General features: G+C 35.2%; 1 long non-coding RNA gene and 1 pseudogene across 1 annotated transcript; one reads left to right on the top strand and one right to left on the bottom strand.

Moving 5' to 3' along the window:
* Positions 1-20,140, top strand: part of LOC108126751 (putative nuclease HARBI1) — a 163,312-nt pseudogene extending 143,172 nt beyond the window's left edge.
* Positions 14,392-16,121, bottom strand: LOC138925530 (uncharacterized). The gene is made up of 4 exons (XR_011441764.1): positions 15,530-16,121; positions 15,408-15,469; positions 14,565-15,218; positions 14,392-14,498 (listed from the first exon to the last, which is right to left on the bottom strand). It is a non-coding gene; the product is annotated as an uncharacterized lncRNA (long non-coding RNA).
* Positions 20,141-24,586: the final 4,446 nt, after the last annotated feature.

The raw sequence follows: 24,586 nt of genomic DNA, 5'->3' as shown, positions 1-24,586 counted from the left end.
AAGGATGGCACCAAAATTAATGGAAACAACAAAAATATAAGATGCCTAAGTCTATTTTATATATTTAAAAATAAAATATTTAAAAATAAAATAAAATAAATCAGACCACTAATTTAAAAATAAAATAAAAACGATCAATCACTCGAAATTATTGTTAAAATTTAGTCTTGAACAAAAGAAAGGATTTCTCTGAAGTACTGTATCAAAGGATGGCACCAAAATTAATGGAAACAACAAAAATCTAAGATGCCTAAGTCTATTTTATATATTTAACTTTTAAAACGAAAAAAATAACATAAAATCAGAAAACCAGTTTTTGAAAAAATAAAATAGGAAACAAAAATAAAATAAAAAGCGAGAAGTCAACGGTTTGGAGTTCCGTTGACTACTGATTTGAAATGAAGGAAATTCGCCTTTTATACCCTTTTTGGGGCCTTTATCAGGGCCTGCTAGTCTCGATTGGCAAGCGATAGGCAAGTATCGATTATTCTTAGGTTTGGAACATGAAAGACTGTCATGAAAGGTAGCCCTGGAATGTTTCTCTCAAAATGTAAGAAATTGAATCGTGCTACGCTTTAGAATCGGATGCATATTGGCAGAGATATATCCTTCTTGGATACTCATACTCATACTGGCATTCGCGGTGTTTTTGAAGGGGACCCCCTAGAAATTTTTGATAAAAATCTAAAAAATATTTTGCTCTCGGATTTTGATGCAGAATTGCGGAGAATCGCGCTACAAATCTTTTAAAGTATCCCGCTTGAGAATCGGATGCATATTGGCAGAGATATAGCCATCTTGGGGGTCATACTGGCATTTCCGGTGTTTTTGAAGGGGACCCCCAAGGAATTTTGGAAAAAAATCTAAAAAATATTTTGCTCTCGGATTTTGATGCAGAATTGCGGAGAATCGCGCTACAAATCTTTTAAAGTATCCCGCTTGAGAATCGGATGCATATTGGCAGAGATATAGCCATCTTGGGGGTCATACTGGCATTTCCGGTGTTTTTGAAGGGGACCCCCAAGGAATTTTGGAAAAAAATCTAAAAAATATTTTGCTCTCGGATTTTGATGCAGAATTGCGGAGAATCGCGCTACGAATCTTTTAAAGTATTCCGCTTGAGAATCGGATGCATATTAGCAGAGATATGGTCTATATGGTCGGCCGACTATATCTTATAGCTGCCATATAACTGAACGATCGGAAATGGTTTTTGGTAGAAATATCAACTTTGGTACTTTTGAAGATAGAAGCTTGAGACTTTTTTTAGATTTTGTATTGTAATAAATTGGATTATATATTCATATTCCCATAAGGATCGGCCAACTATATCCGATGTTTGCGACATATATCCGGTTTAAACTGCAAGGGTATATAAACTTCGGCTCCGCCCGAAGTTAGCTTTCCTTTCTTGTTTTCTTTTAATTTTTTTGAAAAAGATACAATTTTTCTGAAAAATATTACTCATACGCCTGATAAGCCAGATAAAAAAAAAATTACTTTGAGTTTTTAAAGACATTTTAAAAAATTCTAAAAAATATTTTTTTCTTTTAAAATAATAGTCAAAAATGTTACTGATCATTTAAGGTATTCTGCTTGGAAACTAAATAGAAATTGCCAAAAATATAGCCTTCTCTGGACGTCTTCAAAAGGAAACAAAATTTTTTTCTTACATGGATCGTATCGAATCCAATTCCATCATCGGGGAAGGAAGAGTCTTTGAATAAATTAAACGAAGCCCTAATGACAATTGAGAAGGAGGGCGGTTGTATAACATTTGAAATTTAAAAAATAATTCAAATACAAAAAAATAAAATAATAATAAAAAAAAAATATGTAGTAGGTGCAGTATTGGCGTGCTTCACAGACCAAGATACCTTGGAAAATAGGAAGAAAAAAACAGAAAACAAAAAACAGAATGAAGATTATAAAAAAAGGTAGGCTGTAATATTCAAAACCCACATGGAGTATCAATTCTCTAGTGCTCAAGATTTTTTATAAAAAACATTTAATAATTAATTAAAAAATTATCAATTTCCCGTCAATATTAAGACTACTTTTCCTGGCGCTTTAGAAATGAATCTAAGATGCCCTTGGTTGGCATTCGATTGTACAAGGTATTAAAAAAAAAAAATATCAGAGACCGACCAGTCGGAAAACTTCACATGTTCATGTTCTTTAAATGCATCCAAAGTATTAAAAAATAAAAAAATAAATATAAATGAAATAAATAGAGAAGAGCTGAAGAAATGGGGGTAAACTCAGAGTTGGAAGTTTTCAAGACACCATTGATTTTTTTTATTAAAAAATAAAATATAATAAATCAGACCACCAATTTAAAAATAAAATAAAAACGATCGATCACTCGAAATTATTGTTATCATTTATTCTTGAACAATAGAAAGGATTTCTCTGAAGTACTGAATCAAAGGATGGCACCAAAATTAATGGAAACAACAAAAATATAAGATGCCTAAGTCTATTTTATATATTTAAAAATAAAATATTTAAAAATAAAATAAAATAAATCAGACCACTAATTTAAAAATAAAATAAAAACGATCAATCACTCGAAATTATTGTTAAAATTTAGTCTTGAACAAAAGAAAGGATTTCTCTGAAGTACTGTATCAAAGGATGGCACCAAAATTAATGGAAACAACAAAAATCTAAGATGCCTAAGTCTATTTTATATATTTAACTTTTAAAACGAAAAAAATAACATAAAATCAGAAAACCAGTTTTTGAAAAAATAAAATAGGAAACAAAAATAAAATAAAAAGCGAGAAGTCAACGGTTTGGAGTTCCGTTGACTACTGATTTGAAATGAAGGAAATTCGCCTTTTATACCCTTTTTGGGGCCTTTATCAGGGCCTGCTAGTCTCGATTGGCAAGCGATAGGCAAGTATCGATTATTCTTAGGTTTGGAACATGAAAGACTGTCATGAAAGGTAGCCCTGGAATGTTTCTCTCAAAATGTAAGAAATTGAATCGTGCTACGCTTTAGAATCGGATGCATATTGGCAGAGATATATCCTTCTTGGATACTCATACTCATACTGGCATTCGCGGTGTTTTTGAAGGGGACCCCCTAGAAATTTTTGATAAAAATCTAAAAAATATTTTGCTCTCGGATTTTGATGCAGAATTGCGGAGAATCGCGCTACAAATCTTTTAAAGTATCCCGCTTGAGAATCGGATGCATATTGGCAGAGATATAGCCATCTTGGGGGTCATACTGGCATTTCCGGTGTTTTTGAAGGGGACCCCCAAGGAATTTTGGAAAAAAATCTAAAAAATATTTTGCTCTCGGATTTTGATGCAGAATTGCGGAGAATCGCGCTACAAATCTTTTAAAGTATCCCGCTTGAGAATCGGATGCATATTGGCAGAGATATAGCCATCTTGGGGGTCATACTGGCATTTCCGGTGTTTTTGAAGGGGACCCCCAAGGAATTTTGGAAAAAAATCTAAAAAATATTTTGCTCTCGGATTTTGATGCAGAATTGCGGAGAATCGCGCTACGAATCTTTTAAAGTATTCCGCTTGAGAATCGGATGCATATTAGCAGAGATATGGTCTATATGGTCGGCCGACTATATCTTATAGCTGCCATATAACTGAACGATCGGAAATGGTTTTTGGTAGAAATATCAACTTTGGTACTTTTGAAGATAGAAGCTTGAGACTTTTTTTAGATTTTGTATTGTAATAAATTGGATTATATATTCATATTCCCATAAGGATCGGCCAACTATATCCGATGTTTGCGACATATATCCGGTTTAAACTGCAAGGGTATATAAACTTCGGCTCCGCCCGAAGTTAGCTTTCCTTTCTTGTTTTCTTTTAATTTTTTTGAAAAAGATACAATTTTTCTGAAAAATATTACTCATACGCCTGATAAGCCAGATAAAAAAAAAATTACTTTGAGTTTTTAAAGACATTTTAAAAAATTCTAAAAAATATTTTTTTTTAGAATTTTTTAGTACTGAATCAAAGGATGGCACCAAAATTAATGGAAACAACAAAAATATAAGATGCCTAAGTCTATTTTATATATTTAAAAATAAAATATTTAAAAATAAAATAAAATAAATCAGACCACTAATTTAAAAATAAAATAAAAACGATCAATCACTCGAAATTATTGTTAAAATTTAGTCTTGAACAAAAGAAAGGATTTCTCTGAAGTACTGTATCAAAGGATGGCACCAAAATTAATGGAAACAACAAAAATCTAAGATGCCTAAGTCTATTTTATATATTTAACTTTTAAAACGAAAAAAATAACATAAAATCAGAAAACCAGTTTTTGAAAAAATAAAATAGGAAACAAAAATAAAATAAAAAGCGAGAAGTCAACGGTTTGGAGTTCCGTTGACTACTGATTTGAAATGAAGGAAATTCGCCTTTTATACCCTTTTTGGGGCCTTTATCAGGGCCTGCTAGTCTCGATTGGCAAGCGATAGGCAAGTATCGATTATTCTTAGGTTTGGAACATGAAAGACTGTCATGAAAGGTAGCCCTGGAATGTTTCTCTCAAAATGTAAGAAATTGAATCGTGCTACGCTTTAGAATCGGATGCATATTGGCAGAGATATATCCTTCTTGGATACTCATACTCATACTGGCATTCGCGGTGTTTTTGAAGGGGACCCCCTAGAAATTTTTGATAAAATCTAAAAAATATTTTGCTCTCGGATTTTGATGCAGAATTGCGGAGAATCGCGCTACAAATCTTTTAAAGTATCCCGCTTGAGAATCGGATGCATATTGGCAGAGATATAGCCATCTTGGGGGTCATACTGGCATTTCCGGTGTTTTTGAAGGGGACCCCCAAGGAATTTTGGAAAAAAATCTAAAAAATATTTTGCTCTCGGATTTTGATGCAGAATTGCGGAGAATCGCGCTACAAATCTTTTAAAGTATCCCGCTTGAGAATCGGATGCATATTGGCAGAGATATAGCCATCTTGGGGGTCATACTGGCATTTCCGGTGTTTTTGAAGGGGACCCCCAAGGAATTTTGGAAAAAAATCTAAAAAATATTTTGCTCTCGGATTTTGATGCAGAATTGCGGAGAATCGCGCTACGAATCTTTTAAAGTATTCCGCTTGAGAATCGGATGCATATTAGCAGAGATATGGTCTATATGGTCGGCCGACTATATCTTATAGCTGCCATATAACTGAACGATCGGAAATGGTTTTTGGTAGAAATATCAACTTTGGTACTTTTGAAGATAGAAGCTTGAGACTTTTTTTAGATTTTGTATTGTAATAAATTGGATTATATATTCATATTCCCATAAGGATCGGCCAACTATATCCGATGTTTGCGACATATATCCGGTTTAAACTGCAAGGGTATATAAACTTCGGCTCCGCCCGAAGTTAGCTTTCCTTTCTTGTTTTCTTTTAATTTTTTTGAAAAAGATACAATTTTTCTGAAAAATATTACTCATACGCCTGATAAGCCAGATAAAAAAAAAATTACTTTGAGTTTTTAAAGACATTTTAAAAAATTCTAAAAAATATTTTTTTCTTTTAAAATAATAGTCAAAAATGTTACTGATCATTTAAGGTATTCTGCTTGGAAACTAAATAGAAATTGCCAAAAATATAGCCTTCTCTGGACGTCTTCAAAAGGAAACAAAATTTTTTTCTTACATGGATCGTATCGAATCCAATTCCATCATCGGGGAAGGAAGAGTCTTTGAATAAATTAAACGAAGCCCTAATGAAAATTGAGAAGGAGGGCGGTTGTATAACATTTGAAATTTAAAAAATAATTCAAATACAAAAAAATAAAATAATAATAAAAAAAAAATATGTAGTAGGTGCAGTATTGGCGTGCTTCACAGACCAAGATACCTTGGAAAATAGGAAGAAAAAAACAGAAAACAAAAAACAGAATGAAGATTATAAAAAAAGGTAGGCTGTAATATTCAAAACCCACATGGAGTATCAATTCTCTAGTGCTCAAGATTTTTTATAAAAAACATTTAATAATTAATTAAAAAATTATCAATTTCCCGTCAATATTAAGACTACTTTTCCTGGCGCTTTAGAAATGAATCTAAGATGCCCTTGGTTGGCATTCGATTGTACAAGGTATTAAAAAAAAAAAATATCAGAGACCGACCAGTCGGAAAACTTCACATGTTCATGTTCTTTAAATGCATCCAAAGTATTAAAAAATAAAAAAATAAATATAAATGAAATAAATAGAGAAGAGCTGAAGAAATGGGGGTAAACTCAGAGTTGGAAGTTTTCAAGACACCATTGATTTTTTTTATTAAAAAATAAAATATAATAAATCAGACCACCAATTTAAAAATAAAATAAAAACGATCGATCACTCGAAATTATTGTTATCATTTATTCTTGAACAATAGAAAGGATTTCTCTGAAGTACTGAATCAAAGGATGGCACCAAAATTAATGGAAACAACAAAAATATAAGATGCCTAAGTCTATTTTATATATTTAAAAATAAAATATTTAAAAATAAAATAAAATAAATCAGACCACTAATTTAAAAATAAAATAAAAACGATCAATCACTCGAAATTATTGTTAAAATTTAGTCTTGAACAAAAGAAAGGATTTCTCTGAAGTACTGTATCAAAGGATGGCACCAAAATTAATGGAAACAACAAAAATCTAAGATGCCTAAGTCTATTTTATATATTTAACTTTTAAAACGAAAAAAATAACATAAAATCAGAAAACCAGTTTTTGAAAAAATAAAATAGGAAACAAAAATAAAATAAAAAGCGAGAAGTCAACGGTTTGGAGTTCCGTTGACTACTGATTTGAAATGAAGGAAATTCGCCTTTTATACCCTTTTTGGGGCCTTTATCAGGGCCTGCTAGTCTCGATTGGCAAGCGATAGGCAAGTATCGATTATTCTTAGGTTTGGAACATGAAAGACTGTCATGAAAGGTAGCCCTGGAATGTTTCTCTCAAAATGTAAGAAATTGAATCGTGCTACGCTTTAGAATCGGATGCATATTGGCAGAGATATATCCTTCTTGGATACTCATACTCATACTGGCATTCGCGGTGTTTTTGAAGGGGACCCCCTAGAAATTTTTGATAAAAATCTAAAAAATATTTTGCTCTCGGATTTTGATGCAGAATTGCGGAGAATCGCGCTACAAATCTTTTAAAGTATCCCGCTTGAGAATCGGATGCATATTGGCAGAGATATAGCCATCTTGGGGGTCATACTGGCATTTCCGGTGTTTTTGAAGGGGACCCCCAAGGAATTTTGGAAAAAAATCTAAAAAATATTTTGCTCTCGGATTTTGATGCAGAATTGCGGAGAATCGCGCTACAAATCTTTTAAAGTATCCCGCTTGAGAATCGGATGCATATTGGCAGAGATATAGCCATCTTGGGGGTCATACTGGCATTTCCGGTGTTTTTGAAGGGGACCCCCAAGGAATTTTGGAAAAAAATCTAAAAAATATTTTGCTCTCGGATTTTGATGCAGAATTGCGGAGAATCGCGCTACAAATCTTTTAAAGTATCCCGCTTGAGAATCGGATGCATATTGGCAGAGATATAGCCATCTTGGGGGTCATACTGGCATTCCCGGTGTTTTTGAAAGGGACCCCCTAGGAATTTTGGAAAAAAATCTAAAAAATATTTTGCTGTCGGTTTTTGATGCAGAATTGCGGAGAATCGCGCAAACCCCTTTTAAAGTATTCCGCTTGAGAATCGGATGCATATTAGCAGAGATATGGTCTATATGGTCGGCCGACTATATCTTATAGCTGCCATATAACTGAACGATCGGAAATGGTTTTTGGTAGAAATATCAACTTTGGTACTTTTGAAGATAGAAGCTTGAGACTTTTTTTAGATTTTGTATTGTAATAAATTGGATTATATATTCATATTCCCATAAGGATCGGCCAACTATATCCGATGTTTGCGACATATATCCGGTTTAAACTGCAAGGGTATATAAACTTCGGCTCCGCCCGAAGTTAGCTTTCCTTTCTTGTTTTCTTTTAATTTTTTTGAAAAAGATACAATTTTTCTGAAAAATATTACTCATACGCCTGATAAGCCAGATAAAAAAAAAATTACTTTGAGTTTTTAAAGACATTTTAAAAAATTCTAAAAAATATTTTTTTCTTTTAAAATAATAGTCAAAAATGTTACTGATCATTTAAGGTATTCTGCTTGGAAACTAAATAGAAATTGCCAAAAATATAGCCTTCTCTGGACGTCTTCAAAAGGAAACAAAATTTTTTTCTTACATGGATCGTATCGAATCCAATTCCATCATCGGGGAAGGAAGAGTCTTTGAATAAATTAAACGAAGCCCTAATGACAATTGAGAAGGAGGGCGGTTGTATAACATTTGAAATTTAAAAAATAATTCAAATACAAAAAAATAAAATAATAATAAAAAAAAAATATGTAGTAGGTGCAGTATTGGCGTGCTTCACAGACCAAGATACCTTGGAAAATAGGAAGAAAAAAACAGAAAACAAAAAACAGAATGAAGATTATAAAAAAAGGTAGGCTGTAATATTCAAAACCCACATGGAGTATCAATTCTCTAGTGCTCAAGATTTTTTATAAAAAACATTTAATAATTAATTAAAAAATTATCAATTTCCCGTCAATATTAAGACTACTTTTCCTGGCGCTTTAGAAATGAATCTAAGATGCCCTTGGTTGGCATTCGATTGTACAAGGTATTAAAAAAAAAAAAATATCAGAGACCGACCAGTCGGAAAACTTCACATGTTCATGTTCTTTAAATGCATCCAAAGTATTAAAAAATACAAAAATAAATATAAATGAAATAAATAGAGAAGAGCTGAAGAAATGGGGGTAAACTCAGAGTTGGAAGTTTTCAAGACACCATTGATTTTTTTTATTAAAAAATAAAATATAATAAATCAGACCACCAATTTAAAAATAAAATAAAAACGATCGATCACTCGAAATTATTGTTAAAATTTATTCTTGAACAATAGAAAGGATTTCTCTGAAGTACTGAATCAAAGGATGGCACCAAAATTAATGGAAACAACAAAAATATAAGATGCCTAAGTCTATTTTATATATTTAAAAATAAAATATTTAAAAATAAAATAAAATAAATCAGACCACTAATTTAAAAATAAAATAAAAACGATCAATCACTCGAAATTATTGTTAAAATTTAGTCTTGAACAAAAGAAAGGATTTCTCTGAAGTACTGTATCAAAGGATGGCACCAAAATTAATGGAAACAACAAAAATCTAAGATGCCTAAGTCTATTTTATATATTTAACTTTTAAAACGAAAAAAATAACATAAAATCAGAAAACCAGTTTTTGAAAAAATAAAATAGGAAACAAAAATAAAATAAAAAGCGAGAAGTCAACGGTTTGGAGTTCCGTTGACTACTGATTTGAAATGAAGGAAATTCGCCTTTTATACCCTTTTTGGGGCCTTTATCAGGGCCTGCTAGTCTCGATTGGCAAGCGATAGGCAAGTATCGATTATTCTTAGGTTTGGAACATGAAAGACTGTCATGAAAGGTAGCCCTGGAATGTTTCTCTCAAAATGTAAGAAATTGAATCGTGCTACGCTTTAGAATCGGATGCATATTGGCAGAGATATATCCTTCTTGGATACTCATACTCATACTGGCATTCGCGGTGTTTTTGAAGGGGACCCCCTAGAAATTTTTGATAAAAATCTAAAAAATATTTTGCTCTCGGATTTTGATGCAGAATTGCGGAGAATCGCGCTACAAATCTTTTAAAGTATCCCGCTTGAGAATCGGATGCATATTGGCAGAGATATAGCCATCTTGGGGGTCATACTGGCATTTCCGGTGTTTTTGAAGGGGACCCCCAAGGAATTTTGGAAAAAAATCTAAAAAATATTTTGCTCTCGGATTTTGATGCAGAATTGCGGAGAATCGCGCTACAAATCTTTTAAAGTATCCCGCTTGAGAATCGGATGCATATTGGCAGAGATATAGCCATCTTGGGGGTCATACTGGCATTTCCGGTGTTTTTGAAGGGGACCCCCAAGGAATTTTGGAAAAAAATCTAAAAAATATTTTGCTCTCGGATTTTGATGCAGAATTGCGGAGAATCGCGCTACAAATCTTTTAAAGTATCCCGCTTGAGAATCGGATGCATATTGGCAGAGATATAGCCATCTTGGGGGTCATACTGGCATTCCCGGTGTTTTTGAAAGGGACCCCCTAGGAATTTTGGAAAAAAATCTAAAAAATATTTTGCTGTCGGTTTTTGATGCAGAATTGCGGAGAATCGCGCAAACCCCTTTTAAAGTATTCCGCTTGAGAATCGGATGCATATTAGCAGAGATATGGTCTATATGGTCGGCCGACTATATCTTATAGCTGCCATATAACTGAACGATCGGAAATGGTTTTTGGTAGAAATATCAACTTTGGTACTTTTGAAGATAGAAGCTTGAGACTTTTTTTAGATTTTGTATTGTAATAAATTGGATTATATATTCATATTCCCATAAGGATCGGCCAACTATATCCGATGTTTGCGACATATATCCGGTTTAAACTGCAAGGGTATATAAACTTCGGCTCCGCCCGAAGTTAGCTTTCCTTTCTTGTTTTCTTTTAATTTTTTTGAAAAAGATACAATTTTTCTGAAAAATATTACTCATACGCCTGATAAGCCAGATAAAAAAAAAATTACTTTGAGTTTTTAAAGACATTTTAAAAAATTCTAAAAAATATTTTTTTCTTTTAAAATAATAGTCAAAAATGTTACTGATCATTTAAGGTATTCTGCTTGGAAACTAAATAGAAATTGCCAAAAATATAGCCTTCTCTGGACGTCTTCAAAAGGAAACAAAATTTTTTTCTTACATGGATCGTATCGAATCCAATTCCATCATCGGGGAAGGAAGAGTCTTTGAATAAATTAAACGAAGCCCTAATGACAATTGAGAAGGAGGGCGGTTGTATAACATTTGAAATTTAAAAAATAATTCAAATACAAAAAAATAAAATAATAATAAAAAAAAAATATGTAGTAGGTGCAGTATTGGCGTGCTTCACAGACCAAGATACCTTGGAAAATAGGAAGAAAACAGAAAACAAAAAACAGAATGAAGATTATAAAAAAAGGTAGGCTGTAATATTCAAAACCCACATGGAGTATCAATTCTCTAGTGCTCAAGATTTTTTATAAAAAACATTTAATAATTAATTAAAAAATTATCAATTTCCCGTCAATATTAAGACTACTTTTCCTGGCGCTTTAGAAATGAATCTAAGATGCCCTTGGTTGGCATTCGATTGTACAAGGTATTAAAAAAAAAAAATATCAGAGACCGACCAGTCGGAAAACTTCACATGTTCATGTTCTTTAAATGCATCCAAAGTATTAAAAAATAAAAAAATAAATATAAATGAAATAAATAGAGAAGAGCTGAAGAAATGGGGGTAAACTCAGAGTTGGAAGTTTTCAAGACACCATTGATTTTTTTTATTAAAAAATAAAATATAATAAATCAGACCACCAATTTAAAAATAAAATAAAAACGATCGATCACTCGAAATTATTGTTAAAATTTATTCTTGAACAATAGAAAGGATTTCTCTGAAGTACTGAATCAAAGGATGGCACCAAAATTAATGGAAACAACAAAAATATAAGATGCCTAAGTCTATTTTATATATTTAAAAATAAAATATTTAAAAATAAAATAAAATAAATCAGACCACTAATTTAAAAATAAAATAAAAACGATCAATCACTCGAAATTATTGTTAAAATTTAGTCTTGAACAAAAGAAAGGATTTCTCTGAAGTACTGTATCAAAGGATGGCACCAAAATTAATGGAAACAACAAAAATCTAAGATGCCTAAGTCTATTTTATATATTTAACTTTTAAAACGAAAAAAATAACATAAAATCAGAAAACCAGTTTTTGAAAAAATAAAATAGGAAACAAAAATAAAATAAAAAGCGAGAAGTCAACGGTTTGGAGTTCCGTTGACTACTGATTTGAAATGAAGGAAATTCGCCTTTTATACCCTTTTTGGGGCCTTTATCAGGGCCTGCTAGTCTCGATTGGCAAGCGATAGGCAAGTATCGATTATTCTTAGGTTTGGAACATGAAAGACTGTCATGAAAGGTAGCCCTGGAATGTTTCTCTCAAAATGTAAGAAATTGAATCGTGCTACGCTTTAGAATCGGATGCATATTGGCAGAGATATATCCTTCTTGGATACTCATACTCATACTGGCATTCGCGGTGTTTTTGAAGGGGACCCCCTAGAAATTTTTGATAAAAATCTAAAAAATATTTTGCTCTCGGATTTTGATGCAGAATTGCGGAGAATCGCGCTACAAATCTTTTAAAGTATCCCGCTTGAGAATCGGATGCATATTGGCAGAGATATAGCCATCTTGGGGGTCATACTGGCATTTCAGGTGTTTTTGAAGGGGACCCCCAAGGAATTTTGGAAAAAAATCTAAAAAATATTTTGCTCTCGGATTTTGATGCAGAATTGCAGAGAATCGCGCTACAAATCTTTTAAAGTATCCCGCTTGAGAATCGGATGCATATTGGCAGAGATATAGCCATCTTGGGGGTCATACTGGCATTTCCGGTGTTTTTGAAGGGGACCCCCAAGGAATTTTGGAAAAAAATCTAAAAAATATTTTGCTCTCGGATTTTGATGCAGAATTGCGGAGAATCGCGCTACAAATCTTTTAAAGTATCCCGCTTGAGAATCGGATGCATATTGGCAGAGATATAGCCATCTTGGGGGTCATACTGGCATTCCCGGTGTTTTTGAAAGGGACCCCCTAGGAATTTTGGAAAAAAATCTAAAAAATATTTTGCTGTCGGTTTTTGATGCAGAATTGCGGAGAATCGCGCTACGAATCTTTTAAAGTATTCCGCTTGAGAATCGGATGCATATTAGCAGAGATATGGTCTATCCCCGGTGTTTTTGAAGGGACCCTCTAGGAATTTGTTGATTTTAAATTTTAAAACATAAAAGTAAAAAAAAAAAAATCATCAAAGAAGCAAGGTTTCATTTTGAACACCACGAGGGTGCATATTGGCAGAGATATAGGCTTCCCGGTGATCACACTTGGAGGTGTCAAGATCTATGTCAGTATCTTGAACATTAGGGATGTCGGAAATATATCAAAATATCAATACATCGATATATTTTCTCTTAAAAAAATATTATTATCGGAATATTTTTTGGGCAAATATAGTCAATAATAATATTTTTGAGTTGGTATTTCCGATATTTTATGTTTGGTCACTCAAGCCAGAAATTGGCATTAAGTTATCTTATCACGCCTGGAAGTACGGTTCCATCTGAACGGTTGGCTTCTGCCATTAAATGCATTGTCTGTGACTCCCGTAGTCGAATGACAGACCAGCATATAACCGAAAGAGTTTTTTTTAAATCATTGAAGAAAGATTTGTTTTGTAATTAAGAGTAATTAAGAGCATTAAATAAGATAATTAGGTAATTAGCATTATTTAGTACATATTCCATAAATTAATTAAGTTTTAAAAAACTTTTTTTTTTATATTAAGTTTTTTTATAATTAAATTTGAATACAATGTCCTTAATAATTTTGTTATTTTTTATTTCAAAGAACGTAAATAAAAGTTGCTTGAGAGTGGGTATAAATATTTTTTGTTTTTCAATTCACTTTTTAAATAAAAAATAGCTCTTATTTGCAGTTCATGTGTTCAAACACACATTGAAACCTTTTTTTAAATTTACAAATAACCTTTTTTCAATTTTAGCTGACCATAAAAAATATCAAAAATACTCGATATATCGATTTTTTTTGGTGATATTTCTTAATATTATCGATTGATATTTTTTTCACAGCAAATATCATCAATACGATATTTTTTCAAAAACCAACAACCCTAATATTGACGAATCGAATATTTGACTAGTGTTTGAATCAGTCGACGAACGCGAAGATGCTGATCCCTTCATTTCAGATGACATTCCCTATAAATTGCAATCCAAATGTACACTGTCAACCAGGTCCTGATTTTTAAAACGGTCATTTAGAGAAACAGTACTTGTCAAAAAACCCTGCATGTCAATTTCTCCCTTGTCAAATAAATCCATTGCATCCATAATTTTTGAGCGTAATCCTAAAATTTAAACGTACTGTTATTCTATTTTAATGGCTTTAATTAAATTTCGTATATACTTACACTACTAACCATACAGCATACAGCATCGATGTTTTCGATGTTTTCGGCGCAAAAAATCGATTAAACATCGATGTTTTAAATAAAAAACAAAAGCTTGTCGACGACTGATGGAGAAAGGCTCGTCCTCGCCTTTCTCCATCAGTCGTCGACAAGCTTTTGGTCTGATATAACTTGGCCTGCCTTGCTAAACAGACGTTCCGACTCGACGAAGCTGGAATGCATTGGAACTTGTTTGAAATCTTTTTTAAAGCTTCTTCAGTTGAGATCTGAAATAAGATAGTATGTTTAATTTAATATTTGAAGGACAAATGTCTTAGCATATAGGGTATTACCTTCCAATACGTAAGGGGATCGCAGTTTTCCAACTGGTTCCCTTTTTCTAAGTGTTGCCGTAAAAGAATGACTGAATCAGCCCGAAAGGATTGCACTTTTGCCTTAATTTTAGTTTTTAGGAAATAGAACTGTGTAGGTTCCTTTGTTGGTGGTGCTGGCTGCGGTCGTGAAATTGTAATCAAAATGGAGTTCAGCTCTTCCTGTAGAGCCATTGGTATACATATCGCTTTACATTTTTCATATTCTGTTGGAAAAGAAACATCCCGCAAGTATGTCCTGCTTGGCAATTTGTATCGAGGGTCCATTTCTTTCAGGAGGCTGAACATCCCAGGCAATCATGTTTAGCACCATTTTATCAGTCTTTCTTTTCCTCGCCGTATCATTGCTATAATACACCGTGGACTTTCCCACAAACACATCTAAAGCGGTTGTATGATTTATGCCTTTGCTGTCTTTAAGCCGTTCTGGATGTACGTGGCTCAGATGGTTCAGAAGATTTGTGGTGTTTCCTATCGTTTTTATGGCCTTTCCACAATAATTACAAACGCCATGCGTTTTTTCAACCGTTTTCTTAAAATGATTCCAAGCGATGGAAGCTTCTCGCTTCTTTTTTTGAGCTGGCTCCTCCATATTTTCCTCTGAATTTGCTGTTCCTAAAAAAGTAATATTTTCATATAAACATCATATAAACGTACAAATGATGTCATGCGGTTGCATCCAAGCAGACGTACACATATGTATATATATATAAACATATATATATATATATATATACATATATTCATTTGTATATGCAGGCATTAAGTCCAAATTTCGACAGCTTTTATATTAAAATTACTTACGTTTCAGGTATCTGTCTATTACCGTCCACTCCACTACTTCAGCCAACACCACCAACAGAACACTAATATCAAACATAATATAAGTAATTTATAAAATAATAAATTAATCCCAATTTACTTACAATTACACGTATTCTTCTTCGATGCGCACGTAGAGATGGAAAATCGATGTTTTGAAAAAATCGATTAAATCGATGTAACCATCGATTTTTCTCCACCTCTATTCTGTTCTCAGTCTCTGAAAGGAGCGCGATGTAGAAGGTTGGTCTGCGCTTGGATTAACCTTTGTATGTATGCGTGTCACACATTCCCAGCATGCAAAGTTAGGAGCGCTCCGAATTAGGTGTCTGAAAAGAGCCCTGCTTCGGAGCATTTTTGGAGTAAACTCATATTTCAGAGCGATTTAGGAGCGTTTTCGGAGTAAACACATATTTCAGAGCGATTTAGGAGCGTTTTTTGAGTTAACACATATTTTAGAGCGATTTCGGTGCGTTTTGGGAGATAATGGAAAGTAAACACAAAGTAAAGGGCTCGATTAGAATAACGGATTGCAGATTCTTCCGACAAGAAAATGCTAGAAAATTTTCAGTTTGGTCATTACGAAAGTGAAAGTCGGACGGTTTAACACGTGAAGTGCAAGTTAAATTGAAATACTAAAAAAATAAACGTAAATATCTTTATTTATATATATAAATATATTGACAATAAAAAATAAAAATGAGTGATCGAAAATCAAGCCGTAATGAGTCGAAAAAAATAATTAATGCTCTTAGAGCTAAGCGACGCCGCAGTGAGTCTCCACCGTCAGTGATGCTCAGCGAAGAAATTAAACATATAAACATAAACAAACATCCAGATAATTACATTAACCAAAATTCTATAGAAAGTGATGACGACTATTTAACTAGCGACGGTTATGATGAGTGCAATAAAAAATCGTTGCGTGAGGAATTATCGAGCTGGGCAGTTTCTTTTAATATTTCATACTCTGCTTTAAACGAACTTCTTCTTATCTTGCGCCGTGTGTCACCAGATTTGCCAATTGACCCAAGAACTTTAAAGAGAACTCCGAAAGAGGCTTGTTGTGTTCCAATTGGTGGCGGAGAATATATTCATTATGGAATCGCAGATTGCCTAACAGATTTTTTTGAAAAATATTCTTTTAATGAAAGGGAAATACATCTAAATATTAATATTGATGGCCTGCCACTTTTTAAAAGTTCTAAAATGCAAGCATGGCCAATACTTATAAATATTCACAACACCTACCCTGTATTACTAGCAGGTGTCTTTTGCGGAGATAGCAAGCCTAAAGATATTAACGAGTATTTAAATTCATTTGTTTCTGAACTTGGCTCGCTGATTTCATCTGGCTTTTTATATAAATCAAACCAATTTGTAATAAAAATTAGAGCTTTTATTTGTGACTCGCCTGCAAAAGAATTTTTGTATTGGCTTTTATAAGGTAGGAATAATAATTTTTAGGCCGGCGAGCTTAGGTTGGACACCCAAACTTTGATGACCATTTCCCTGTTGTTATATACCTATGACCATATGAACATACATAAGTACTTAATTTAAAAACTCTTACCATTTTGAAGAAAAGTGGAATAGTTACGTAAATTTATTGACCCTTTTATGCAAATTTTTAACGGTGTCGCTTTATTGTTCCCTTCCATTCCATAGTGCTTGGTACAAACTGGATGAGAAGCCTGCGGCAAAGGGAAGTATACTGGATTATGCAAGTGCCAGAACCACTTGATGCTCTCGCCAGCTCTGCCGGTGTTGCCGTTGCTTAGTAGAAAGTCACGCTGCCATTTTGCGTGTTTTGATTGATGGATAAGCGCGATATTTGTTTTGAAAACACTTGACAGGCGGCTTGATTAAAAAACTTCACTGCTCACATGGGACTTGACTGGCTGCCACCCGACGACGTGTTTGGGTGTCTCCGGATCAGGCTATCCCGTACTCTGTCGTCTCAAAAACCCACCCCGCCCAAATACTGCCATTGGCGCAGGAGCGAGCGAGAGGCCTGCACCAGAAACAATTATCAGGGGGCAGCAGATACAATTTACATGAGCCTACCACCAGTGCCTGATTTGTTGTCGCCATTTATTTCACGACCTTTGTTGAACATGTAAATTAACACAAATGAAATTGTTAAAATGCTGCCAGAAGACCGCGGAATAATTTTTCATCCTGTCAGATATGTCATCTTGAAATCTTCTTTCTTACAAATGAAAGTCATACATTGATTAATCGAAAATACATAAAGAGGTACAGACTCCGACGCTTAGTCAAAGTAAGATATTTCTCTAATTCGGGTTCTATTCTCTTTCTTTAAATATTATGAGGACTTTTAGTGACATATGACTTATGTTACGTGTATATAATGTTATTATTAACTACATGGATGAGACTAGGCAGCAGCTTACCAGTGCGGTAACCATTTTAAAGCCTAGTACTGAGTTGACGAAAATCCGCTGTTGAAAATCCGATAACGATATCGCACTTTATTCAGCTACCGAGCTAGTGTGACCAAAAAAATTAATAAATATGGTAATACTGAACAGCTGTTGTTTGTAAACAAAAAACCAATAAGCAAAAATGAATTCAAATCAATTGGATTTTGGTGTTTTGTTGATGTATCTCGCCGCTAAGGAGCTGATTAAGAAAAATAAAACTGGATCAAAATCAATCAAAAATCATTTCAATGCCATTTTATTAATTTTAATTAAATACTGATAAATTAATTTTAAGTTCTCCTGGCGCGTCGAAAATTTTTCGGGCCGACTATTTTTTTGTTTCATCAATTTTCCCTCCATGTTTTACCTATAGAAATAAATGAAATTATTTCTTTCAACACCCCGAGAGCAGCTGTTTATTTTTTTTGATCCGGCAACACCATTCTAATCGATAACAAAAATTTTCGTCAACTCAGTACCCGCAAAATCTAGGAGGCAAAAATTTCTTCTTCCTTTTTTTACACCGTTTTTTTTATATGGAGTTTGACAGCTGTCACTTGTTCGACAGCGGATTTTCGTCAACTCAGTACTAAGCTTAAACTTATAACAATGCGCGGAATAGAGCGCACACCAGTCTTTCGTGAAGTAGAACTTAACAGATTCACCTGGATTCACCCTGGTTGCAATTCGTGAATGTGTGAATCATTATCTGTCCGAAATGTCAAAAATGAAGTGCGTATCTACAAGTTAATTCACTCCTTAGAAAGAATGTCAGTGTCGAAGCGCGCACTTTTCTTGGTATGGTAAATTGTTGTTGGCTGCAAGTAGCAGCTTGTATAAGGACGGAAGGCGCAATACATCAAGAATTGTGTCGAAGCTGAATGCTGACGAGGAACTTACCGGGGATATTATAAGTACTGGAAGTACTGCCGGTACTGGAAGTACTAACAATAGAAACACTGCACGAAGATTTTTTCAATATTTTTAATATTGCGATATATATCCGGTTTTAAATGCAAGGGCATATCAACTTCGGTTCCGCCCGAAGTTTGCTTTCCTTTCTTGTTTTTCGTTAATTCGAAAGTTGGAATGGGATCTATGGTACACTATTTTAGCTTCTTTTAAAGAAAGCTTTTCTAGAAACAGTTCTTAAACAAATGAACAACTACGCTTCCCTATGTATATTTTCTATGGAGAAAAGTTTTTCCAACCCAATTTCTGAATCCCATTTTTCAACCCATTTTGGTTATTAAGTTTGAGCTGTCAAATCTCTTCAGTACTATTCCTCAAGGATTACTCAAGGAAACCTCGAGGTAATGGAATTTCCACCCAAGGAACCCTCGGGGTATATTTCAAACAAACCATCAAGGAATTTACATAAAAGAGTTCCTCGCATCGAGGAATTCGAACTCCCCAAGGAATTACTGCAGGATTACCCCCCGCTCGGTATTTAATACATAACTTCACGTATAGCACATTACTTTTTGATTGTACTCACCAGAATTAGTTTTTTGGTCACTTACAGGCATGCTCCAGTTTTCACTTTCGGTTTTCGTTTTCGTTTTGGGACCAAAACCGAGATTTTCGTTTTTAGGTGCTCCGGTTTTCACAAGTTTTTAGTTATCGTTTTGCTATCGAAACGTTTCATTTCTCATCATTTCTTGCTGCCGAAACAGCTGATTTGAGGTTTGGTCAGCAGCAAACAACGCGAAAAAATGCCTTTTTTATTTTCAATTGCATCTTTCGAAGCCAAAAGAAAGCAAAAGTTATTTGACTTAAGAAAATCTAAGCAATTAAGATGTAATACATGTGTTTTTAACATGTCTGACGACCGGTAAGTCACATTTACAACATTCAAAATGTACAACATTCAAATGTGTGTGGGTGGCAGAGCTCGGGCAAAGAAATTTCCTATGCCCCCGAGATAGGGCCGTGCCGACCTCTGGTATAAATGTGTGAAACGTCATGCTCACAGCCTACTTTCTGCTATTCGTTACTAACACTAATGCGGTAAGATCATATCAATGTATTGGGGTGCCGACCACTGGTTTACAACGATGCTTAAATTATCAGCCCATTTTTTGCTGCCAAATTATTAATGTATGCTGTGCTTTGCACAACATATGTAGAAGACGGAATTTGTCAATAAGGGACGACTTTCAATTGGAGGATATTGAACAGGCTATAAATGATAACGACATTGAAGGAAATGATGACGGACCATCTGTACGCGACGAAATTGCTTTATCTCTGAGAATAAAACTGTAACGAACGCGTACAGTAAGTCATAAGGTTAGGTACAGTAAACTGTCCCTAACACTGCACGGGTGGTCTCTACCGCGCCCCTCTGTCTACTTGGGGGACGGCTTGGCTCAGTCGAACGGGGCGTGGGTATGGGCACGGCAAACTAGACTGTGTACGTTACGGAAATTTGTCGTAGACAGAGAAGGAAGTGGGATAGGAAAGCGGTAGGAGTCGGCCGATCCTTGGGTGGTTTATACTACTGACCCTATTGAATGAAAGACTAGGTGTTGTTGTCCTTCGTCTATACCCTCCCTTCCATGTAGACTTGACACTAACAGTGGAGTCTACCCATATTCAACTGCCATGTTTGACCCGAAGTGCTCTAAATAAAAAGAATTTATCTCATGTTCATTACGTATAATTAGATATAATCAAAAATAAGGAAATATAATCCATAAGTAAATACAATTTAAGGAAAATTCAATTTAAACTAATATTCAAATGGCAAAGTAAAGAAAATGGCATGGATTTCCCATTGTATTCAAATTCGGTAATTACTCGTTTACTCACTCAGCTTTTCCGACTCTGCATCGATCGTTGGGCCCAAGAAGATGAGGTGCTTTTTGCTGTTTACTTAATTAAAAAGAGAAAGAATACATTGGGGAAATACCTGGCCAATACTTCTGATTTTGTCTGCTTATGAAAACTACTTAAAATAAGGTCCTAGGCTAAATACTTCATACTCCTTGGAGTTTACATTTAGGTAATTTTAAGAAAATTAAGGATTTATAGAATTAGATTAAAGATAATTATACATGATATTAATTGGGGGTGGGATTCGATACTAATTTGGCGCGGCTATCGAGGTTCGCCTTGGAATATTTTGTGCAATTAAATATTGCCGAAAGTGTTTACATACACATGCTCGCAGGCAAGGTTAATGTTTTTTTTGCACTGTGTAATACTGGTATGTGGTCTATTCAGGCTCACAAAAGAAAATTGTCAAAATGCAGAAACTGTCACTAACAAGTGGCTGGCTGCTCGCTGAAGCACAAAAATAAACAAAACTGAACTGCAGCGGCAACAATTATTTGTTGTTGTTGTTATTTCTCCTCTACATTCTGATCCTCCTTAATGCACGCTACTTGGGCTTCTCGGTCGCTGGTTACGTCACTCTATCGGCGGTCCTTGCGAAGATCACGAAGCTAAAGGTGTCCCATTTATTCCATGTTATTCCATGTTGGTTACTGGGGTTCTACTGGTTCAGCTCTGTCTTACGCCCGATCCAATGGCCAAATTCCAAATGCAAAGCCTATCAGGCAGCACCTGGACGGAATCGTAGCACACTGTGCCCCCTGACAAAGAATTGGTCATGTTGGCGTATTGGAACTATTTAAGCAATGTCTCACCTTGTAATTTTTCCAACACGATCAATAACTATTGATTTTAATTTTATTTTAGGCCGAATGCCTTCGTTGCACAAGTGTTTTCCTTCTTTAATTAATCACCACACGTGTTTTCCGAATTTCCTATCGCTTGTAAAATACGCTGATGGAAACTTCTTACTCGGCTAAAGATCAGAAAAGACTAAATGCTAAGAACTGCCAAGAGTTTGAGCATTCCCATGCTTCCATAAAACTTCCCTGCCTAACGGAGTAATCGTATGATTTTCTACCTACTTTGGTCCGTTCATGCAAGTGTGGGTGGGAATTGCACATGCATATGCAATTCTGTTCCCATCTATTGGGTGGATACAGTCGAGCAACGAAATATTGGCCTACCTATATATTTGTTTTGGTTTTGGAATGAGGTGCACACTACACACCCCTCCCCTACAGTTTGAATCGAGGGAAAACACCCTTGCATTAAAACTGGATAACACTAGGAGAGTGCACCATTACCAAATATCCTTGGCATGATATTTACCTATTTCCTTGCCATTCATGTCCTCCAACACGTAACAAGATTGGCCTAACTTCTTTTTGATTCGGGCTCTCATACCAACTGGAGCAAGCTTGGCGTTAAAATGATCAGCTGCTTTGCTTAGTAAAAAGTTTCTTTTGGTAACAATTTGCCCTTCCTCAAAAGTTCGAGGTCGGCATCTCAGGTCATAGCTACGCTTGTTTCGTTCGTAGGCTTTCGAAACATACTTTTCGATGCTCGATCTGATTTGCTGAAATTCGTCAGATCTGGGTAATCTAGCACTGCCTTCGGATAGGAGGTTTAGATTTCGCAATAATTTAAAATCATGGCCGTGACTAAGCATGTGCTGGCCGAAAACTGCAAAATAAGGTGAAATTCCTATTGATTGGTGGATGGAATTTCTAAGCGCGGCGTTTATGCTGCTCAAAAAGGTATCCCATTCGCGTTGGTCTGCCTTGATACATATATGCTCTAAGGGCTGCGTTAGATTGTGGGGCGTATACACCTGTAAAGATTTGTTGCACACCATATTTAGAAAGGAAGTCAGCTAGTTCGCGACTCTTAAATTGAGTACCGTTATCGCTGACGATGGTTTCGGGTACTCCAAAACATGTAAATATGTCCTCTTTTAGGATGTCTATGACTACCCTTGAAGTGAACTTTTTGACTGCTTTCAAAAATGTAAATTTTGAGAAGTGATCGAGGATAATCAGTATTCCTATGTTACCTTTCTTTGTTCGTGGAAATGGTCCTATAAAATCTAAGTATAGACGTTGGAACGGTCGTTCAGATGTCACTTTAGCTCCCATTGGTGGTTTCAAAGGTCGATTCGGCACTTTCGTAGTTTGACACACCTGGCAATTTTTGATATAATTCCTAACGTCTGCTACCATATTGGGCCAATAGAATCTTCGCCGAATTTGGTCTAAGCATTTGGCGATGCCGCAATGAGCTGAAGCTGGCTGATCGTGTGCTGCATATATTACTCCGACTCGCAGTGAATTGGGAACTAAAAGTTTCCATCGATCATCAGCATGGCCGTTTTCCGAAAACTCCGTTCGATGATAAATATAACCTTCAATAACCTGATAATCTGGCAGATCGGCGTTCTTGAATTTCTCTATCAATGAAGTATATTCGGATGACTTGAATGCTTCTGAGTCCAGGTCGATTTGTGGAAGAGTTTCATACTCCAGAGCGGAGATTGTATCTGCAGCTGAACTTTCATAAGTTCGGGAAAGAGCGTCTGCCACAACATTCTCGCTTCCTTTGCGATGAACAATTGTGAAACCGTACCCTTGGAGTTTGATAGCCCATCTGGCCAATCGCCCATTCAAGTCGGATTGGTTCATGAGCCACTTTAGGCTTGCATGATCTGTGACTACCTCAAACACATGTCCTTCGATATACATTCGGAATTTCTGAATTGCTAAAACTACTGCTAGGCATTCTAGTTCTGTCACGGTGTAATTGCGCTGAGCTTTATTTAGTTTCCTTGACATATATGCTATGGGACGTTCGCATCCTAAGTCATCTTTTTGGGCTAGAACAAAATCTGAATTGCGGAATTTCTGAATTGCTAAAACTACTGCTAGGCATTCTAGTTCTGTCACGGTGTAATTGCGCTGAGCTTTATTTAGTTTCCTTGACATATATGCTATGGGACGTTCGCATCCTAAGTCATCTTTTTGGGCTCCTACACCATATGAAGATGCGTCACACTGCACTATGAATGGCTTATCATAGTCTGGATGACTCAAAAATGGAGCAGAGCACAGCTGCTTTTTAATTTCTTCAAAAGCTGCTTGGGCCATGGGATTCCATTGCAATAGCTTTCCTCTTAGAAGTTCGGTCAAGGGAAATATGATTGTGGAATAGTTTGGAATGAAACGTTGGTACCAACCAGTCATTCCAAGGAATCGCCTGAGTTGTCGCTGATTCTGTGGAATCGGGAATTCTTTCACAGCGGATATTTTGTCTGGGTTTACTCGTAAGCTACCTTCCCCAAATATATAACCCAGGTAGTCTTCCTGTTTAAGACAAAACTGGCTTTTGTTTATGTTGATAGTGAGTCCTGCCTTACGTAATTGGGTGGCTACTTCGGATAAGTGCAGCAAGTGGGATTCAAAACAATCTGATAGGATCAACAGATCATCTAAATATACTAATACGTTCTGCTTAAGATTGTACGGAATTACCAGATCCATTAACCTACACATTGTTTGAGGTGCGTTCGTCAATCCGAATGGCATCCGCTTAAATTGGTACAATGGTCTGTTCGGTATGGTGAAAGCTGTTTTTGCTCGAGAATCTTTGTCGAGGCATATTTGCCAAAAGGCGTCTTTAAGATCAATCTTGGAGATGCAGTGAACCGGTGGGAGACGGCTGAGGAGTCCTTCCATAATAGGAATAGGATAGGCATCCCTCACGGTTACAGAGTTAAGTTTTCGAGCGTCCAAGCACAAACGTACTTTGCCTGGCTTGACGTGAAGCATAACTGGTGAAGACCATGGTGAACTTGGCGCTTCTTCAATAACGTCCATTTCA

Source organism: Drosophila bipectinata, chromosome XR (assembly GCF_030179905.1).
Source record: "Drosophila bipectinata strain 14024-0381.07 chromosome XR, DbipHiC1v2, whole genome shotgun sequence".
NCBI classification, from domain to species: domain Eukaryota; kingdom Metazoa; phylum Arthropoda; class Insecta; order Diptera; family Drosophilidae; genus Drosophila; species Drosophila bipectinata.
Note: the sequence above shows the minus strand (reverse complement) of the source record. Positions and strands in the feature narration are given on the sequence as shown.